Source organism: Rattus norvegicus, chromosome 16 (genome assembly GCF_021556685.1).
Source record: "Rattus norvegicus strain SHRSP/BbbUtx chromosome 16, alternate assembly SHRSP_T2T, whole genome shotgun sequence".
In the NCBI taxonomy this organism is placed as follows: Eukaryota; Metazoa; Chordata; class Mammalia; order Rodentia; family Muridae; genus Rattus; species Rattus norvegicus.
Genome location: NC_141549.1, coordinates 81,967,189 through 81,986,381, shown reverse-complemented (window position 1 = coordinate 81,986,381; position 19,193 = coordinate 81,967,189). Strand labels below are relative to the sequence as shown.

At 43.1% G+C, this 19,193-nt stretch overlaps 1 protein-coding gene and 1 long non-coding RNA gene across 1 annotated transcript; both read right to left on the bottom strand.

Annotated features, from left to right (window-relative positions):
- The window catches only part of Erich1 (glutamate-rich 1), a gene marked incomplete at its 5' end in the record, with an annotated part of 52,793,804 nt that overhangs the window by 1,677,982 nt on the left and 51,096,629 nt on the right, over positions 1-19,193 (bottom strand).
- Positions 9,756-16,118, bottom strand: LOC148000635 (uncharacterized). The gene is made up of 4 exons (XR_015640072.1): positions 15,316-16,118; positions 12,856-13,013; positions 10,924-10,998; positions 9,756-10,255 (listed from the first exon to the last, which is right to left on the bottom strand). It is a non-coding gene; the product is annotated as an uncharacterized LOC148000635 (long non-coding RNA).

Genomic DNA, 19,193 nt, shown 5'->3' with positions numbered 1-19,193 from the left:
GACTGCTTTCTGAGTGCCTGCACACACACACACACACACACACACACACACACACACACACACACACACACACACAAGTAAACAATGCACATATATGCACAAATATACAGATATTCATCTGTACACATACATGCACACAATTCATATGGGCACAAGCACACACTGTATACACATGCCCATATGTATTTACATGCAAATGCATGCAAACACACGTGCCTGTGTATACACAGTCACATATACCTAGTTTATGACGAACTATAATTTACTAGAGTTCATACATGAATACATGTATGAGCAAGTATGTGCATGTTGGATTGAAAGAAGATGCCAAGTGTCCTGGGATATCACTATTTACCTTTATTTTCTTGAGACAGGCTCTCTCACTTAACATGCAGGTAGAATGGTAGCAAGCAAGTCCCATGGTCCTCTTGTCTCTGCATTCCATGGCACTGATGCATGTATGTGTACGGTCATACTTTGCTTTTTATGTGTGTACTGACTTTGAACTCATGCTTATTAAGCAAGTGCTCTTACCTGCTGTGCGATCTAGCCCTGGAGCTCAATTTTAATGATTGTAATGAGCCTTGTTGGGAATGGGGTAATAGAAAATTCAAAAGACTAGCAGAAACAAAGCAGTTTTTAACCTTCAGTTCTGAAGAGAGGGATGCCATCAGAGAGAAAATACAAAGCCAAAAAAAAAAAAAAACAAAAACAAAAAAACAATAACAAACAAAACCCAAAAAGCCTGGGTGGAGCAGATTTGGCTTAAGATGGTGGTTTTTAAAGTCCTTCTTGTCAAGGTATCTCTGTCTTTACCATGGCCTCCTTCCCCAAACTCCCCATATTATTGGTTTAGGACACAAAGCATTATGTAATGAATGCTTTGGGACTTGAGGTTGTCCCCTTATTCTGATCCTGGTCTGAGTCACATAGCAGACAACCTGTCTCAGACAGGCAGGTACCAGGTAGCAGTTAAGAGAGAGAAAGGGCCCTGGTGCCTTCTGCTTCTCTGTGACTTCAGTGACTCTCAGCACTTTCCATATTGAAAATGGACCATCCCAATGTCTCTCACAAGGACCCTGTGTGATGCAATGAATGGATTAGCTGAAAAGTGAAACAAGTTGCCTGTGAGGTCACTGTTGCCTCAGTTAAACAGGGTTCAGTCTCAACCCAGATTAACGCTTCTGTCACAGTTAAAAAATATGAAAAACTACTTTCTACTTTATATTTCATTTTTGCAGCCTTGGCAAAATCACATATTTTATATGAGAGGCTCTTTATAGTAGAGATGGTGAAGTTTATTACAGTGACTGATAGGAAAGTTCATTTTCATCTTCAAGCCATGTTTGTAAGAAAGAAAGAAAGAAAGAAAGAAAGAAAGGGGAGAGAGAGAGAGAGGGAGGGGGAAGGGAGGGAGAGAGAGAGAGAGAGAGAGAGAGAGAGAGAGAGAGAGAAATCTTTGATAGTCATGGATTAGTTCCAAAGTCCAGATCCATGCCCAGGAAGCTTGGGATTTCCTGTCAATTTTTTAACAGTCCTGAGTTTCACTGTGAATGATTCATTAAACTAGAGATAAAAAAGAGGAGGAATCCAGTGAAGTACTCCTCCTCAGAGAGACTTCAAAACTACGGAAACATCTCTCAGCATATGCAAGACAAGTATGCCCCAACCCAGAGGTGGCTGCACAGACAGGTGTAAAGAACAGGCCAAGGAAGCTGCCTCGAACAACAGTGGGTCTGATGTCAGTAGTATGCTGTGATGTCAGTTGAGGACACATTAGCTACATTCCCATGGAAGATATAGGGGACACACTGATTGCATCTGAATTTATGACACAGGACACACAATAGCACAAAACTTTCAACCCAGAAATTGTCCTGCCTACAAGATGCTCAGGATTAAGTGGATAACCCCTGACACTATCAATGATCCTCTGCTATGCCTGCAGATAAGAGCTAGCATAACTGTCTCCTGAGAGGCTTCAGCAGCAGCAGATGGAAACATGCACACGAAGCAGATCTCAGGGAATCTTGTGGAAGAGTTAGGGATAGAATTAAACAAGCCAGAGGGGTCAAAGGCACCACAAAAATACCAACAAAGTCAACTAACTTGGGCCCATGGGTCCTCACAGAGACTGAACCACCAAGCAAAGAGCATGCAGGGGTTGGACCTAGATCCCCTTCATACTTGTAGCAGATGTGCACTTTGGTCTTTATGTAGATCCTCTGACAATTGGAGTGGGGGCTGTCTCTGACTCTGTTGCCTGCCACTGGATCCCTCTAACTGGACAGCCTGGTTGGACCTCAGTGAGGGAGCATGCACTTAGTCCTGCTGTGACTGGATGTCCAGGACTTGATGGTATCCAAAGGGGACTTCCCTTCTCCTCAGAGAACGGGAGGCGGTAATGGGAGGAGGGATTTGCAAGGGTGCAATTTGTCAGAGAAGAGGTGGGGAGGACTGTGACCAGGATGCAAAATGAATAAATAAATTAATTAACGAAAAATACAATAAAAATAGATATTTCCAAAATATATACCTTACCTAAAATGTACATGCCTTCATATATAAAGCCTTTTCTTTGGATGAGCTTCAGAGAGCGTGCATGTCAATGGTTACATATAGTTCATGGCCATTTGCATTTTCCCTATTTTAAAATTTTGATGAAAATTTGGGCAAATTCTCACATTCAACACAGGGTCTGTGTATTTTTCTACCTCTTTTCATTATTATTTTCAAGTCTATAAAGCTAATGACTGAAAGACAATATATGTCTCACAGGGTGGGACCCTCAGTCACAAGAAAGTGTGTGGTTATCCTGGGAGCCATATGTTCCCCTGTACCACGAACACCCATCCTGATGTCCTAACACGGAATGTTGACCTGCTATAAAAGTATCTTTTATTTGCCTGATGTAATAGTCATCTTGAGATTGACTGCTGAATAAGCTCACCCTTCCCAGTTCTTTATGGACTGTGGCTGGCTGGTTCAACTCAGCTGTTCTGACTCAAACTCCTCTCTAAGACGATTCATCAATCTGCCTTCTCTCAGATTCTCAGTTAATTGCTCTGCCAGGCCTCAAACCAGCTCTGGGAATTTGTTCTAATCATCTGGATCTTCCTTCTTCTCTGTCTTCAGCTGCCTCTCCTGGCTTGCACTGAACTGAATAAACTCACGAAGGAATGCAGCTCAACTGCATTTCACTCACTGCACTGACTCCTAACTCTTCGACTGCACTGAACTCAGCTGACTAAATGGAACTGAGTGACTTCTCTTCTCTGTTCTTAAACAGCTTTTCTTCTGAGAGTTGGCTATATCCTATCTCTGACTCATTCTGTCAATTCTTTCTCTGATTTATCATTTCATCTGCCCCTCAATCAGATGTCATTGTTTTTGGATTAAAGGTATGTACTAAAGGATTGTAGCCAGAGGGATTAAAGGTGTATAGTAAGGGTGTGTCTACATCTCAATCAGATCACACAGACCTGGAAGGTCTTTGGATGTGATTACAGCAAGGACATTTGCTGGATTAAAATTCCTCTACAACCAACCATGATTGTGAAGTCACATTCATCATTGTATCTCGGCTACGCAGATTATAAATTATTCTATCATCATGCACTGATTAAGAGAGTCCATATCTCTTCTGTGGAATTACTGCCAATCATGTTAAAGGATACAACAGAGATATAAATAGTTGTTCAAAGCTAAGATCCCAATATTCTCCCAACTCTCTATTACTGTGGCTTCTAGCTGTCGCTCTCACTCACTACTGCCGCTACGCTGGACATCACAGTTGAAGGACAATATGCTAATCTTGTAATGGAATATTCATTATAAAAAAATCTCCAGTCCAAAGACAGAAGACATGACATTTAAATTAATAATTTAAGTAGTTAAGTAAGCATGTAAAATTAACAAAGAAGTTCTAGAAAGAAGAAAAGAGAGGAAACTCTTATTTCAAACAGACACAAACCGTATTGCCAATTGCCAGGCCTTGGTGTTTAGAAATCGATAGCTCAAATGGCTCTGTTCTAACCATAATATTTGGCTAACTGCAGAGTACTATTAAATGGTATTTAAATACTATTAATCTTTATACCAAACCTTTAATAGAAACATCTTTTTAATGCTTATTTTTCCTTTAAATAGGCTAAGATGTCAGAAGTTGGAACAAACATTGGCTCTCTATTTCACAGGTGTCAGCTTTTTCCACATGGCCTGGATGTTTTGAGCAGATAAGTAAGTACAAGCTGTACCTTTTGTTGTAACTGGACTACCCTCCTGCAGTCCTGTTGCTTTGGACAATCCACAGACACCTTTGGGTGCTTCAACTACATCTGCTTGACGCCAAAGCATAAATTGGGCTCCAGCGAGCAATATCCCAGCCATGTCTTCAAACATCTTAGGGTGGTGCCCTTGTTATGACGCCTTCTCTGAACTCAATAGCCCTGTGCCTCAAACCACTTCCTCCCTTGGTGGCCCAGTTGAAGTCTTGTGATTAGTGCAGTTTTTCATTTGCATAAAGGCCTATGTGGTAGCCTCTGCAGACTTTCCCATCACACCCTCCTCTTTCTCTTGCTTACAAAAGCAAGGGATCCTGGTGACTTAATGACCCAGCCAGGACATACTCCTCTGTGCCGTTCCCTACTATTGAATCCTTAAGTGACAACGATGGGTATGATTTGAGCTATTGTCTTGACACAACCTGAAGTAACCTGGAAAGAGTCTCAGTGAGGGATTGTTTATCAAGTTGGTCTGTAGCAAGTCTATGGGGAAACTGTCTTGACTATGAGGGGGGAAGACTCAGTCTGAAAGTGTGTAACACCGTTCCCGGGTTTGAGACCAGAGTCTGAGTAAGAATAAAATGCAAACTCGTATGAACTCACTGCAGCTGTGATTGTCTGTATGAGACTTCCAGGAGATCTAGGTAGTTAGTATTCTAGCACAGAGGAGAAAGGGATCGTGGCCTCCATCTGGTAACTTAGGAGTTACAGACAGTTGGTGGATTTCTTTAAGGGTTTGGCACCTGGTAAGTTGACCATACTTAAGTGATGGCTCCACATCTAGAAATATATATACTGTACAAATATGAGTCAGTGGGTTATTAATCAAGTAATTTAAATAAGATTTTTAATACATGAAATTAGGAGCTAAAGAGATAGGGTCTAGGAGGACTTGGGGGTAAATATGATCAGAATATATTGCCATGTTAGTTTCATATATATGTGTGTGTGTGTGTGTATGTATGTATGTATGTATGTATGTATGTATGCATTTGCAAAGAATAGAGAAAACCAACAAAACACTAAGAAGGCTTGAACCTATTTCTCTCTTCTCTTGACTATGGAAGAGACTTGGAAAGCTACTTCAATTTTTCATTGTTTAGCTTCCCACAGTGATGGGCTATAACCTGGAATTGTGAGCTGAAATAAGCCCTCTCTTCTCTGAGCTGCTTTTTGGGAAGGCATTTAACCCCTGCAGCTCAAATGAACTGAAACAGAAAGGAGTCAGCCATCTTCCTTCTCTTAGGGGGGCTTGTCTCCCCCACTGTTCGTCTTCATCAAGACTAGAGGAGGTTAACTCTACCTGCTGTCAGTATCATCTGGGTGGAACAGGATCCACCCAGCTAACTGACAACAGGAACAGACAATGTGGATAGACAGAATGCACAACTATTTGCAAAGATGGGAGAGTCCCAGGCCTGGATTATGATACTCGCACATCTCTAAAAATTCCTCTCAGATCACTGAAGATGTTATCAAATCGCAGGGTTGAGAAAGTTTTCATCAATGACATCAACCAATCATTCAGGTCTTGATTCAGGTCTTGTGGGGAAAGAAAGCCCAGTGGAATCTGTTTCTCTGCTAGGACAGAGAGCATCACGAGCTCAAACTGTGCCTCGGGATCCTGGGAAGAAGGAGCAAGGAGAGCCTGAGATGTCAGAGGAGAATGATTAAATCCCTCTGATCCATCAGCCTCAAAGGTTAACCTGGGAAGAAGGGTCAGAGACCGAGTGTTCTTTCCCCTGAACCAGCAGCAGCTTGACAAGAGCTCAGAAGGTAAAGGTGTGGCTTTGATGGGTGCTCCCTTCCTTTGGGTCTCTTCTATAGTGCTCTGAGTGTGCAGAAGACGGCAAAGGTATCCAAGAGCAACTCCTCTACATAGAAAACCACACATACCTTCCACGTGGTTCCATTCAGTGCAAAGTCTGATGTTTCTCCTCTTAGAGCTCTTGTCTGCTCCGTGTTGTCAGCAATGAAACCTTTCCACAAGGTCTACCCTATGACTTTGCCTCCCTCAGGAAACATAGATGGGACAGGAGGAAATATGAATGGCTGGATGGTTCTGCTGCTGTGCAAGCTCCATGTCCCTTGCTTTCCACATCATCCTCCCTCCCCGATCCCTCCCTCACATCCATGCTCACTTGGTCATTTTTGCAGTTCCAAGTAGCCTCGTGGACTGTTCTGGGCTTCTGCATTGCTGAAGAGAGATGTCCTTGGCTCTCGACTATTCAAACTATGAGAATCTCTGTTTCAATTTTCTGACTGGGGCTCCTGCTTCCAGCTTTTCCATCCATGTGAGTTGCTTTCCTTTCTGCTTTGCACTCCCTGACAGAGCTCCACGTGATTTAGAGCAGACACGCCATATTTGGGAGCTTATCAAGCAGGAGAGAGAGGAGGCAGCCCTCAGCCCCAAGGAACTAGAATGAGGCGATGAAATTTTCTTCTGATCATTTTACTAAATCAAAGCATCAGTTTCTTTGCTGATCTGAACGCTCTCCATTCTATTGCATTTTCGATCAGAAGCCTGTGTGTCATGTATAGGGGACCAAGACCTGTTCTTGGTGACAAGGACTCAATGCCCAGATCGATGAAGCTTTCATGTATTGGAATACCATGAGCAAAATGGACAGAAAATATCTATTCTAGAAATCTGTTACTAAATGCAAGGAAAACTCTCAGGAACTATGGAAGAGAGAGGAACTGAGGTTGCTTCCTCACTAGGATGACAGTTTCCAGGCTTCCTATTAGCACTTTACTTTTTCTCTTGCATTTCTGATGGCCATCACACCCTGTATCCTGTAGTGAGAATTCTGGAATTTCAATTTCTTTGAAAAACACAGAAATATTATGGGAATGTGGACTGGCTAGTTTGTGTGTCTGGAGTTATCACAGAAAAAGGAGCCTCAGTTGTGGAAATGCCTCCATGAGACCCAGCTGTAAGGCATTTTCTCAATTAGTGATCAATGAGGGAAGGGCCCAGCCCATTGTGAGTGGTGCCATCCCTGGGCTGGTGGTCTTGGGTTCTATAAGAGAGTAAGCTGAGCAAGCCAGGGGAACAAGCCAGTAAGTAACATCCCTCCATTGTCTCTGCATCAGCTCCTGCTTCCTGACCTGCTTGAGTTCCAGTCCTGACTTCCTTTGGTGATGGACGCAATGTGGAAGTGTAAGCTGAATAAACCCTTTCCTCCCCAACCTGCTTCTTGGTCATGATGTTTGTGTAGGAGTAGAAACTCTGACTAAGACAGAATGTGCTTTCCTTTTGATTCCCCAAGTGTTTTCATTTCAATTTTGATTTTTTGCCAGCTGCCCATAGTTTCTGCAGTTGTGTGACATTTGGAATTCTAGAGGCCTTCAGAGGGCATATAAATGTTAGAGGCACAATGTAGGTTGGTGGTTGATATTGGTTATTGGTGGTCATGGTTTGTTAAATTGTCATGCCTAAAGAAGAAACAACAAGAAGAAATTAGATATTCTAACTGTGAAGATCGAACTTGTCCCAAGGAACTTGATACCCCTAAGTAGTCCAACGATAACATCACGCCCTTTCTGACCACTGACTTTATTCAGGGATCTCTTCCCTTTCCTCTCTATCCTTTTGTCTCTCTTATCTAGGATTAAGGGAGTTGAAAGGTTGGAAAACAGGTAGAAAAGGGGAGAAGAAAGAAGAATTCACAAAGTAGCCAAGAACAGTCACACAATCCAAACACAAGTTGCAGCCAGCATCCCACCTCTATATCTTTAGAAGCCACTGACTATGCACTGAGAACACCTAGCAAAACAGAATTGTGTCTGTGCTGAGCATATTTTCTTGGTATTATTGCTAAAAAATAATCTCACAAGTATTCACACAGAATGTATAGAACTGTCATCATTATGAGCCATCTACAGTATGTTCCAGGACATGGCAGGGCTAAATGCAGCTGACCCACTAAACATATTCATATAAGCATCTACAGATTGAAGTGTCTGTCTGTGGCATATGTCCTGAAACCAGTGTTATTGATGGATACTAAGGCAAGACATATATTGATTTTAATAACATGCTGTGCAGAATGGTTCATTGACATATCCCCTTCAAATAAATTTGTTTGCACTAGTATTAGGAGACAGTTGCTGAGACCTGCCATCTCATCTCAGGAACAATGTCTATATTGCTGACAGGGTCAAGACTGAGTTCTTGTCTCCAGGCCCAGGAACCAACTCCTATCCTGCTTCATGTTTCATGCTTGTCTGTTAACTAGTAAAGAACGTAAAGAGGGAAGCTGCAGTTATCTAAAGCACACGAGTCATAAATGCACTACCTGTCACGACTTAGTTGACTATGTGCAACTTGCTCAGTACTTCGTTCCCTTATCTATCTGAATTCTGGGCCAGAGTCCAGGAGGTGACCTGAGAGTAAAGGCAGAGCCAAGGATCCTAAAACCAGGTGTCTTGGATAAGGTCCAGTCACCGATGTTTATTTCCTCGCTTAAGCCCTTGGTTCAAAATATGATTGGACAATACTACAGCTCCTCCGATCCCCAGTTGCTTTATGATTCCATTCTTTTAAAATGCTGTGCGATCCCCTTCAGGGATGCAGTGCTCAAAAATAAATAAATAAAATAAAATAAAATAAAGCTTTCATTTTAAGCTTCTGTCTTAGAAGTATGTTTTCTTGGCTTCTCCCCAAACCCGAGGCTATCAACTTAGAAACTTTTAACAGTTCCTGCTAGTCAACTCTTAAGAACATTAAAAGCTGAAGTTGTATAAATAAATAAATAAATGACTGTTAGTATTTGCTAAGCTATTTATTGGATACTAAGGTAGAAGGAAGTTAACTCTACCTCATGTTGCTGAAGAGTTTGTATTTGAATTTACTCATTATAATATATCTTGAGAGCATGTCTGCCTGAATAAAAAGAGAAAATGAATCAACCCCCTTGTATTTTATTTTATTTTTTTATATCTTCCTAAGGAAATTCAAATGTCTCAGAAATGCATCAAATTCAACACTGTAGAGATTGCACTGATTTACACCTGATGTTTTGGGAAATTATGACTTAATGCAATGACGTTTGTCAAAATTTCTTTTCAGCACATCTTTAAAAAAGTAATTCTACATGATACATGTTAATTTGAATCTTGATTTACTGCATAGCTATCTGAAGAGTCAGAGTTACATGGAGCAAAGTTTTAATACGGGGTATGTGTTAAAATGATGGGTAAATTCGCTGGGAACAGGAGCTCATGTAGTCAAGAGAGCTTATAGGATGTCTTTAGTGGACAGGGTATCATGGACCACAAGATGGGACAATTCTTATCTGTCGGGACTTGAAATGCAGCCTCAGAGACTGGACACTTGACAGTTGGTTGCAGTGGGGGGCTGGGGCAGGCCAAATGAATTAAGGTTGATGTGAGCCTCTTCCTGAAAAGCTGTGACCAAACTTCTGCTTATTCCAGATATAGCCCAAAATCACACTAAAGAAACTGGTCTATTAACGTTGATCTTTATATGACAATCAGGGTACATACAGGATGGGTGAGGGGTTACTTCCAGAACTCAAGAGTGGCTGGCAGAAATGTCATCCAAAAGCCCATCACATGAATGATGCTCGTGAAGACTGTACCCCATGAACATCCTGTTCAACTTGCAGAACAAATCTGCAAGGAGCCTCCTCTTCTTCCCAATTGCTTACTGCTTCTGTAAGCTTGGGGATGGCCTAGTAAGTCTCCAACTCTCTGAACTTCCTGGGTCTTTGTAGCTTGTTTCCTCTCTTCTGGAAGAAGTGTTGACATGTGAGGAGTAACCACACAATCAAGTCCAATCCTATTAGATCTGTAGACAGATGTGGAGTGACTGACAGATACAACCCCCCTTTACCAAGTCAGGGGAAATGACGAAAAAGAAAAACAAACTGTAAAGCACAGAAACTTGGTCCACACTCTGCTCTTCTCCATGAGTTCCACAATGCAACAAAACATTGCCACAAAACCTAGAGAAGCAAATGAATGACAAGAGAAATTAAGGAGTTGAAGGAGCAAAGAGGAAAAGGGAGACCAGCCTATAGAGACCCAGATATGGATACCAGACAGTGTGGTCATTAAAGGGAGATCATAAATACATTCAGCAACTTACTGGAAAAGTTTAAATGTCTATGCAACTGAATGTGAGGACAAGAAGAATGAAAACTAAGGACTGGGGTGGGGGTGAGGGTTAAGGTCAGGGTGGGGGAGTATATCCCATTACTTAAAAACACGGTTAAATAATAAATAAATAAATAAATAAATAAATAAATAAAGTCTCATGTTGAAACTATGGAAAAGAACACTAAAAATTTGTATCAGTGAACTTGGAAGGAGTTCAGCAAAAATTATCCAGAAAGACAGACAAGGTTGAAGTAGCCTAACAGTGACTGTGGAGTAATGTTGAAAGCCAGCTCCCAAAATAGGGACACAGAAACCTGGATATACATTTGAGAAGTATTGTCACTTCTACCCACTGTTAGGTTCAAAGGAAACCCCGACTCTCCCTATAACCCAAAGCAGTTCCAATACCAAGAAATCAGCTCAACCTGGACGATTAGAGGATTTCTGTTGGTTAGCTAGAAGCCAGTAATCCTCAGGCGCTATATCAGCTTCCAAAAGGAGTCATTTCCCTTACCTCTGGCAGAAGGGATGCATGGATACTCATGATCCTATCAGCATATCACAGTACATGCTGGTCTCCAGGCTCCCTCTGTAATACAAGTACCAGGTACCCCTTACACATCTCAAAGTCCCTGCAAGTGTCCTAGCCCTTCTCACCTCCTCCCCCACCCTACACTCCCCCCAGCTTACAGCCTTCCCTTCTCACAGATGCACATTCTTCTTATAACCCTGCTCTTCTCTATATGTTCACTCCACATTCTGTTCCTGCTTCTCTCACTATGTCCTCCCTCGCCTCCTCTCTCCTGTCAGTCTCTCCTCTCCTGCAGATAAGCATGCTCATGCTCATGCTCATGATAGCATGTTCAGGTCGAGTATGATGGCCATGTTCAGTCTACACCTGCCCCCCCACCCCAATCTGGACACATCCAGATGTTTCTGGCTATTCTCTCTCAGATTCACAATAAGAAGCCTGTAGGTGAAGGTATCATTTCCCTAATTGGTTCTTGATTGTGTCAATAAAGATGGTGGAAGCCAATTGTTAGGGGAAGAGAAAAAGGTAGGATTTCTGAGTCCCAGGAGAAGGAAGAGGGTATAAAAGGGAGAGGCGGTTTTTTGGTGAGACTTTGGGGAGAGGAACAGAATGTAAGGCCTGGGGGGGAACTACTGGTATCAGCTTCCACCACCAGCAGAGTTCTGATACAGGATAGCTGATGAGTTTAGAGCAATAGATTCGCCACCCAGCCATTGAGTTATCTGGCTAGTTTTAAAATATTAAGACTGTCTGGTGTTTTCCATCCATGTTAAGGTGAGCAGGAGGAGAAAGCGGGCAGCCACAGGAATGGGCATAGAGGAATGGGCGGTGTTCTTGGGGAAAAACACAAACTGGCAACTCAGCCATAGAGGCTGAGTGAGATGGCTGTTGGTGGCAGCTGGTCTCAGAGCATAGAGCAGGCCCTGGGACTGAACAAGGAGCAAGTGTGGATTTATAAAATTGCACGCAACAGAAGCCATCCCCTTAATCATACCACAGAGTGGTCATGTCCTTAGTTTATATACCCATCTCTGAGCAACACACTTAATACATGCACGGTGCTGACAAGGCAAGCATCAAACAGAACCCAAGAAGAAAGATCTCAGTTTTTTTTTAGCTTCAAATTGGGATGCTTAGAGGTACAAAAACTAGAGACCAAGAACAGAGAGAGGGAAACTCATTTTCTGACAGGAGATTGAGAGGGTTGGTTGGTGAGGAGGTTCAGGAGAAACCATGGATGGCAACCTCACATGCTTAAAGGGAGGACAATTACCAGAGGAGCCAGGACTCATGAGGGTGCTGCTAAAATGAAGGAAAAACAAATACATTATTAAGTCATGGAAAGGATAGAGAATTTGCTAGGAGAAAACCTGTGCTAAAATCCAACTTAAATAACAGTCATTCCTGCTGGAAAAGTGGGTGGGGAAACTAAGGCCTGCTAAGGTACAAACCCAGGCACAAAGCTCTCCTTCTGTTCACCATTTCCCCATTAACCTGTTACATGCCAGGGTAATGTACACCTAGATGCACTGCCAGCTAAAGTTAAGAAGGTAAAAAAAAATGCCAACCTAGCAAATATTTTTCCTTTTTTACTTTCTGTTAAATTAATAAATTCCCATAAATAAATTTACTTAAAATTTGCTACAATTTAAAAGTCCCAGATTATCTAGCTTTGTCTTTGGAGTGTACAGGTATGTGTACATGTTTGCACAAGTGCATGGACCCTTCATGTGGAAGCAGGGGACAAAGGAAGACATTGGCTATCTTTGCCTATTGCTCTCTACCTTAATCCCTTCGGATGGGCTCTCTCACTGAGCCTGATTCTCACGATCAGTTAGGCTTGTGGGCCACTGAGCGCCTCCCAGGACTGATCTGTGTGGCTGCCCATAACATTGAGGCAACATGTATACATACCTATACTTAGATTTCACCTGAGTGCTGGGATTAGAACTCAGGTCCTCTTGCTTTCACAGCAAGCTCTCTTACCCACTGAGCCAGTCTCCTGGCACAAGCCCCTTTAAATGGTCAGGTGTTTCTTTTCTTCTCCAGACTAGCAAAGCACTTGGTGAGAGCTGGGACATGAAAGGGAGAAGTAATAACTTAGAATGTGGTGATGTCAAAGAAAGCGTCCCTTATTGATCCCCGAACACTAAAAACTTCCCATTGTGATTGCAATTTAGAGAAAACATGTTAAAAGTGTAATGTATCTAAATTTGCCAGCTATTTTATTAGATAGATGCTAATGACTTCCTGTCTCAAGCTCTTAAAAGTTTCATGTGAACACCATAACAAACAAGGGAATTACTCATAAAATCGATTACTGAGTAAGTCAAACCGTGTGAAGGGAAATGTCCGTGAAGATATTTTCTGTGACAGAAACATTTGTAGAAAATCAGACGTGGAGCCATTATATTTTTTTTGTACCAAGTCCTAGTTAAATTTCTGAGGAACAGAAAATACATTGTTAAAAAGCATCTGTCAGGATAATAACTGCCGTTTATAACCCTAAGGATCGCATTACAGTGTAACAGACATCTCAGAAATCTCCAGCAGGGTTGGCACTTAAACCAGTGTGCCATAAAAGCAGAGAAAACTCTGCAATTGCCTCTTACTTCTGCCTATCATGACTTATTAGGAAGCTGATATTTGAATGTTTTTCAAGTTGTAATCAGAAGAAATGGAAAAAAATAAAAACAATAGTTCTGGCTTCTGGAAGCATCCGCTGATCAAGTGGTAATGTCTGTATTTCTGATGTTGGGCTGCGTTAGAGGCCCACTCTGCATTGCTCCTGGTAGATGTCAAAAGCCTATCAACGTTTGACAGGAAATGGTAGCTGAGAAACTCAGTGTTGAAATTTCATTGAATACTATGGGGGTGGGGGTGGTCTCTGCAACTACCTGGGGCAACAGAATAACCACCTGTGGGAGAGAAGGAGGCAGTTTGGTTCAATAAAACTAAGGAACCATGTTGACTCCGATGTCCGGCGTCTGAGCCCAAGTAGTTTACTTTGTGTGCATTTAAGCACAGCCAATTTGGTGAAAAGTTTTCTGATGATCTAATTCTGTGACCACAGTGAGTAAAGCACACATCTACTTTGAGGAACAAAGTAAGCTAAGTAAAGATAAGACATGACTCCTTCAAATCCCTTGGTAAAGTACACATGTCATCTTCTATAAAGATGGCTTCTATAGATTTGCTACATGTGGCCGCCTTCCATATAGATAGGTCCTGTAGTTTGAGAAAAACAAGCTCATGACAAGGCTCCAGGGGAGGATGTGGAGTGGTCTCTGCCACACAGGTATGCAGAGGTCACTAGGCTATTCGCCAGTCTGCTCCCAGCCTTCTGAGTTATGCATTGCTTCTTTTGGAGGAACAACCCTGTGTTAACATTTCTGGACCCCCTGGTGCTTCAAGGGAACCCCAGCATTCTGCAGGCTGAGGGAGGGAGATGGAAATTAGAGAGGGAGGAAAGATGGAGCTGAAGGGGTAAGGGGGTTGAATGTGGATAAGCAAATGGCGTGTTTAAAGAAAGTGGGTTCCTTGGTCTTGCCTGCTGTATTTCACTGAGACCTTACTGAAAGCCTAGATTATCTTACCCTGTTGCCATCCTCAGTGACAAAACCACTTCACTCTGCAGAAATGGATCTGATGGCCAGCCACAAGGGCTTCCTGCCTCTGTCCACCAGTTTCGGGGCTATTGCATGGACCCATACTGTCTGTTCTCTTCAGGGGTGTCCTTAAGTGAGATGTCAGGGTCTCAAAATCCCCATCGGTAGCTCCCCATATTAAATTCATCCTTGACAACCACCAGGTAGTTTCCGTTTCCCTGTTTCTTCCTGATTGGTTAATCTGAGGAATAATGGGAGGGCATGTTTCGTATCCGACAGGTACAATACAGAAGACCTACAGTACAGAAAAAGACCACCCAAAAGACACTTGCAGTATACCACAGTTACACAGCACCATAACAACACCACAATGGAAATCTAATGAGACAAAATACATATGACTAGGTCCATGCTTAGGAAAGAGATATAGTCAAGGTTGAAGATCAACTGGTCTTGGGACCCCATCCCTTGGTGAGGTATGTGAGTTCACAGAAGGACAAAGCACCACACATTTAAATGGCCTCTTGTCTACCCACAGCAGTCATGTCTTTGCCCTTAGGCAAACCAGTCACTGAACTTGAAGACAATCTACTGTTTACACATCCACATTTGCTGCTATAAGAGAATTCCCACGAGAGGAATTATATACATATTAAGTTTTTTTCCAAAAGTCAAATCAGTTTTTATTAATCACTAAATCATTTCTTGGTTCTTTTTTTCCCCCTTAAAATCGGAGGTAATATTTTATTAAAGAATGCTTAGCAACCTGATATCCATCAGCTGTGCAAAATGTGCTTGTCCTGAGTTAGCTGTAGTCTTCTGCAACACCAGCTAGCAGAAGAGCCTGTTAATAGAAGAGCTGAATCATTGCTTGGTAGAAGGCACATCAGCCATGCCTCTGAGGCTAGAAGAAGGTGCTTCTTGCTGTCCATGTTGCTGGACATGTGGCCTTCACACAATGGCAGCTGCACACTGATTCCCACATCTCTCTCCTCACAGGTGTCTCAAATTAGACCACTCCAATAAAAGTACTGTCAGGTGGGTATCCTGGGCTTCTTCTAGAATCTTCTATGTTTTGGTAGCTCTCCATTCATGGGGATTATGCAGTGCTTGGTCTAAGCTATTCTCCTGAGATAGTCTCTTTGTTGTGTTTATAAAAAGATAGAGAGAGGTGGTCTATGCTTTGGTGGATGTGTAGTCAGGTGTGGGGGAAGGGGATGACTCTGAGGGCCCATGCCCAGGCATCCCTTCCCCCCTAAGGGACCAACTACACGATGGTATAGTATAGAATAGAGTTTATTTAGGGCATGGGATTGAAATGGAGAAAGAGAGAGAGAGAGAGAGAGAGAGAGAGAGAGAGAGAGAGAGAGAAGAAGAAGAAGAAGAAGAAGAAGAAGAAGAAGAAGAAGGAGGAGGAGGAGGAGGAGGAGGAGGAGGAGGAGGAGAGGAGAGGAGTAGAGAAGTAGAGGTTGGTTATGAGCACATGGACAGAGAGGGGGTCGGGAGAGGGAGAGAGGGGGGAGGGGGGAGGGGAGAGAGGACAGAGCAGGAACAAGAAGGCAAGAGCAAGAGTGGAGAAGGCTAGCAGCCCCTTTTATAGTGAGTCAGGTACACCAGCTGTTGCCAGGCAACTGTGGGGTGGAGCTTAGACAACATGCTAACACTCTTTACTGGAACCTCCCACAGTTCCGGGCACTCTTCAGTCTGAAAATACAAGCACTCTGACACAAGGAAATCAACAAGTTTTCTGACTTCAGGAGTCAGAGAAGGGGTCGGGTAGGAAAGATACCACCTTTAGTTGCTGCTTGGGCTCGAGTTACATAAGAACGGATGGAGTTCCTCTTTCAAATATCAGACTATGGGTCAGATGAAGGAACCTCGGGGCTTTTGCCAGCCTTACAACCACCTGCCTTGGGTCAAGACTAGGCCAGGTTCCATTTTCCACCCACCAGACATTCTTGAGTAGAAAATTCTCAATATGTCCTGACTGATGCTTGCTACCCAGTAGCTTTAAAGGTCAATATGCTTAGCCAGTAAGTTTGAACTGTAACCTGGCTGACGTAAGCTGTGCCCCTAAAAAGTATACAAACTGCTTGTAATAGCCATTCAGGGTCACCTTCTCGTCACTTGCCTTGAGGGACTGATTGAGGGTCGACCCCAACACACTGGAAAATAAACCTCTTGCTTTTGCATCCATCTGTGTCTTCATGTCTCTGTTGGGGGCATCTCGAAGTAAGTACCACTGACCGAGGGTCGGGGTCTTATAAAGACAAACCCTGACTGGAAAGGAGAAGGGCCTCTGTCCTTCTAGGAAGCCCCCACTATCCCAGTGGTGTTTCCTATGAAAAGTGGTACCCATCCCAAGAAGGTGGACATAGTGAAGAATGTCAGGGGAGAGTACATTCATTACCCTCAGTAAGTTGTGCGTTCCTTCCAGGATGGGAGGCAAAACCACTGTCATTTGAAAGAGAATCATCCAAATGTCATTCTCCTCCACTAGCCTGCTCTAAAGAGGCTGCTGTCTGATCCAAGGCTCAGAGTGTAGCTGCTATAGGATCTATTGCTATTTCTGATTACAGACAGATCTTAAACTTCAAAATGTTTGTCCTCAGCGGTCATCCCTTTAATGTAAGAGAAATAAAAAAAAAAAAAAAAAAAAACAGGATTCTTAAAAGACTGATTTCTTGTGACTTTCTCCAATGTCCTACTCTGTTGCAGTAAAAACTGATAACCTTTTATTCCGAGCTAGTGCGGGCACCTTAGGGCCATGGGGCATCCTGTTCTCCATGGAGGGGAGAAGAGAATGTGGGGGAAGCAGACTGGAGAGTAGAAAGTCCCCCACAGGAATGAGAGCCAAAGGACACCAGTTCACACAGTGCAGTTAGTGGAAGAGAAACCCACCTCAGGCTTGAACCATCATGGGTAACCCCAGCCTGGAGAAGCAACACACAGAGATGTCTTTCCTGCCCCATACTTTTCTTGATTTCCCCATATCAGAAGATCTGCGTACTCCTGCATGTCAGGGTATTTGCGATTTCAAAGTGAGGTGTACCAGGCAGAGCGGAGTAGATGGAAACAGCAGAAGGAAATGAAGAGTGCCCTGGGCATTGGCTCCCTCCCGCAGAGCCCCACCCACAGCTCAAGAGCAAAGAGAACACACTGGTACATGCTTTGGTTTCCCTCTTTGAGCACTAGGAAAATGTCACAGACAAAAATCATCCATTTGTATAATTATTGTGCACTGATAATTATGACAAATACCACATGGAGAAGAAAAATAATTTGAACAGACAGGCCTTGCTGGTCTCTTGAGCCTGTAACGTAAGATCACGCCCCCTCCTTCCGAACACATTCTACAGTGTTGTAGCTTATAAAACCTAACGATAAAAATCTACGGTTTTCCTGGACCTCCGAGTCTTCATCCTGGAGGAACTTTGACCCAATAATGTGCTGCTTTTTTCTGTGGTTGAGCTGCCTTTCCTAACTGCGGTGTCTCCCAAGACCCTAGAAAAGAGTTAAGAAATGGAGGGATTTTCCTTTGCTCCATACCTGCTGGGAGCTTCCTGGTACTGGGTGCTTTATCTCCATATACTAGTGTATTCCTTACTTTGTTGTTGTGATGAAACACCGTGGCTAAGGCAATTTATAGAAGGAGGGGTTTATTTGGGCTTACCGTGGTTCCGGAGCCCATCATGGCAGGAAGATGTCACAGCAAGCAGCAGGCAGTGGCAGGATCAGGAACCTGGGAGCTTATGTGTTGAATGGCCAGCAGGAAGCATAGAGGGAGCACAAAGTGGAATTAGGTGAAACATTTTCCTCTCAAAGCCTGACCCTCCCCCAACAGCATACTATTTCTCCTATCAGGTCGCACCTCCTAGACTTCTTAAACAGCACCACCAACCCGGAACAAATGTTCAAAGGCCTGAGACCACAGGACAGTTCTTACTTAAACAACAACAATCGGTCAGATCAACGTAAAATGTCAATTTGACTCTTCTAGTCCCCAATCTAAACAGCATGAAGTCTTCTAGTAATACTTGGAATCCAATCTCAGATTCTTCCCCTGACTCGAGAGAGTCTCCCTTGTCTGACCCTCAACACAGTTCACCTCTGCCGGAAAGGAGCCAGCCTCTTCCGGTTGCCTCCTCGATGCCCCTAGGAAATCAAAGTGCAGTCTGGTCTCTGGTTCTGAGTTTCTGTTTCCTGATTCCACCCTTTCCTTCTTTCTTCGGACAGCAGCATGACTTGGTGTTCATACAGGTCTTTGCTCACAGGTAAAGTCCCCTAGAGCCCTCACGGAGGACTGTAAATGACACCAGGCACGGATTTACTTCAGCCTCTTCACATTGGTTTCTGCTGTAATTCGCCAGATACCGGTTCTAGCTGATACCATAAAGGTGCCCTAATTAAAAGTGTCATGTGCTTTTCTCTTCCTGACATGACAACTTTCCAATTTAAGATGTGAGCAAAATTAATATATGCTCCTGCATTGAGAAAGCACCCATACCCCTCAGAATAGATATTAAACCAACGTGTTGTGGAAACAATGGATAAACCATACAGCTGGAGCTAAAAATCGTCTGTAGGCAATTCCCTCTGCTGTGGGGTTGCAACTGTCTCCACAGGCGTTTGAAACCCTAAAAG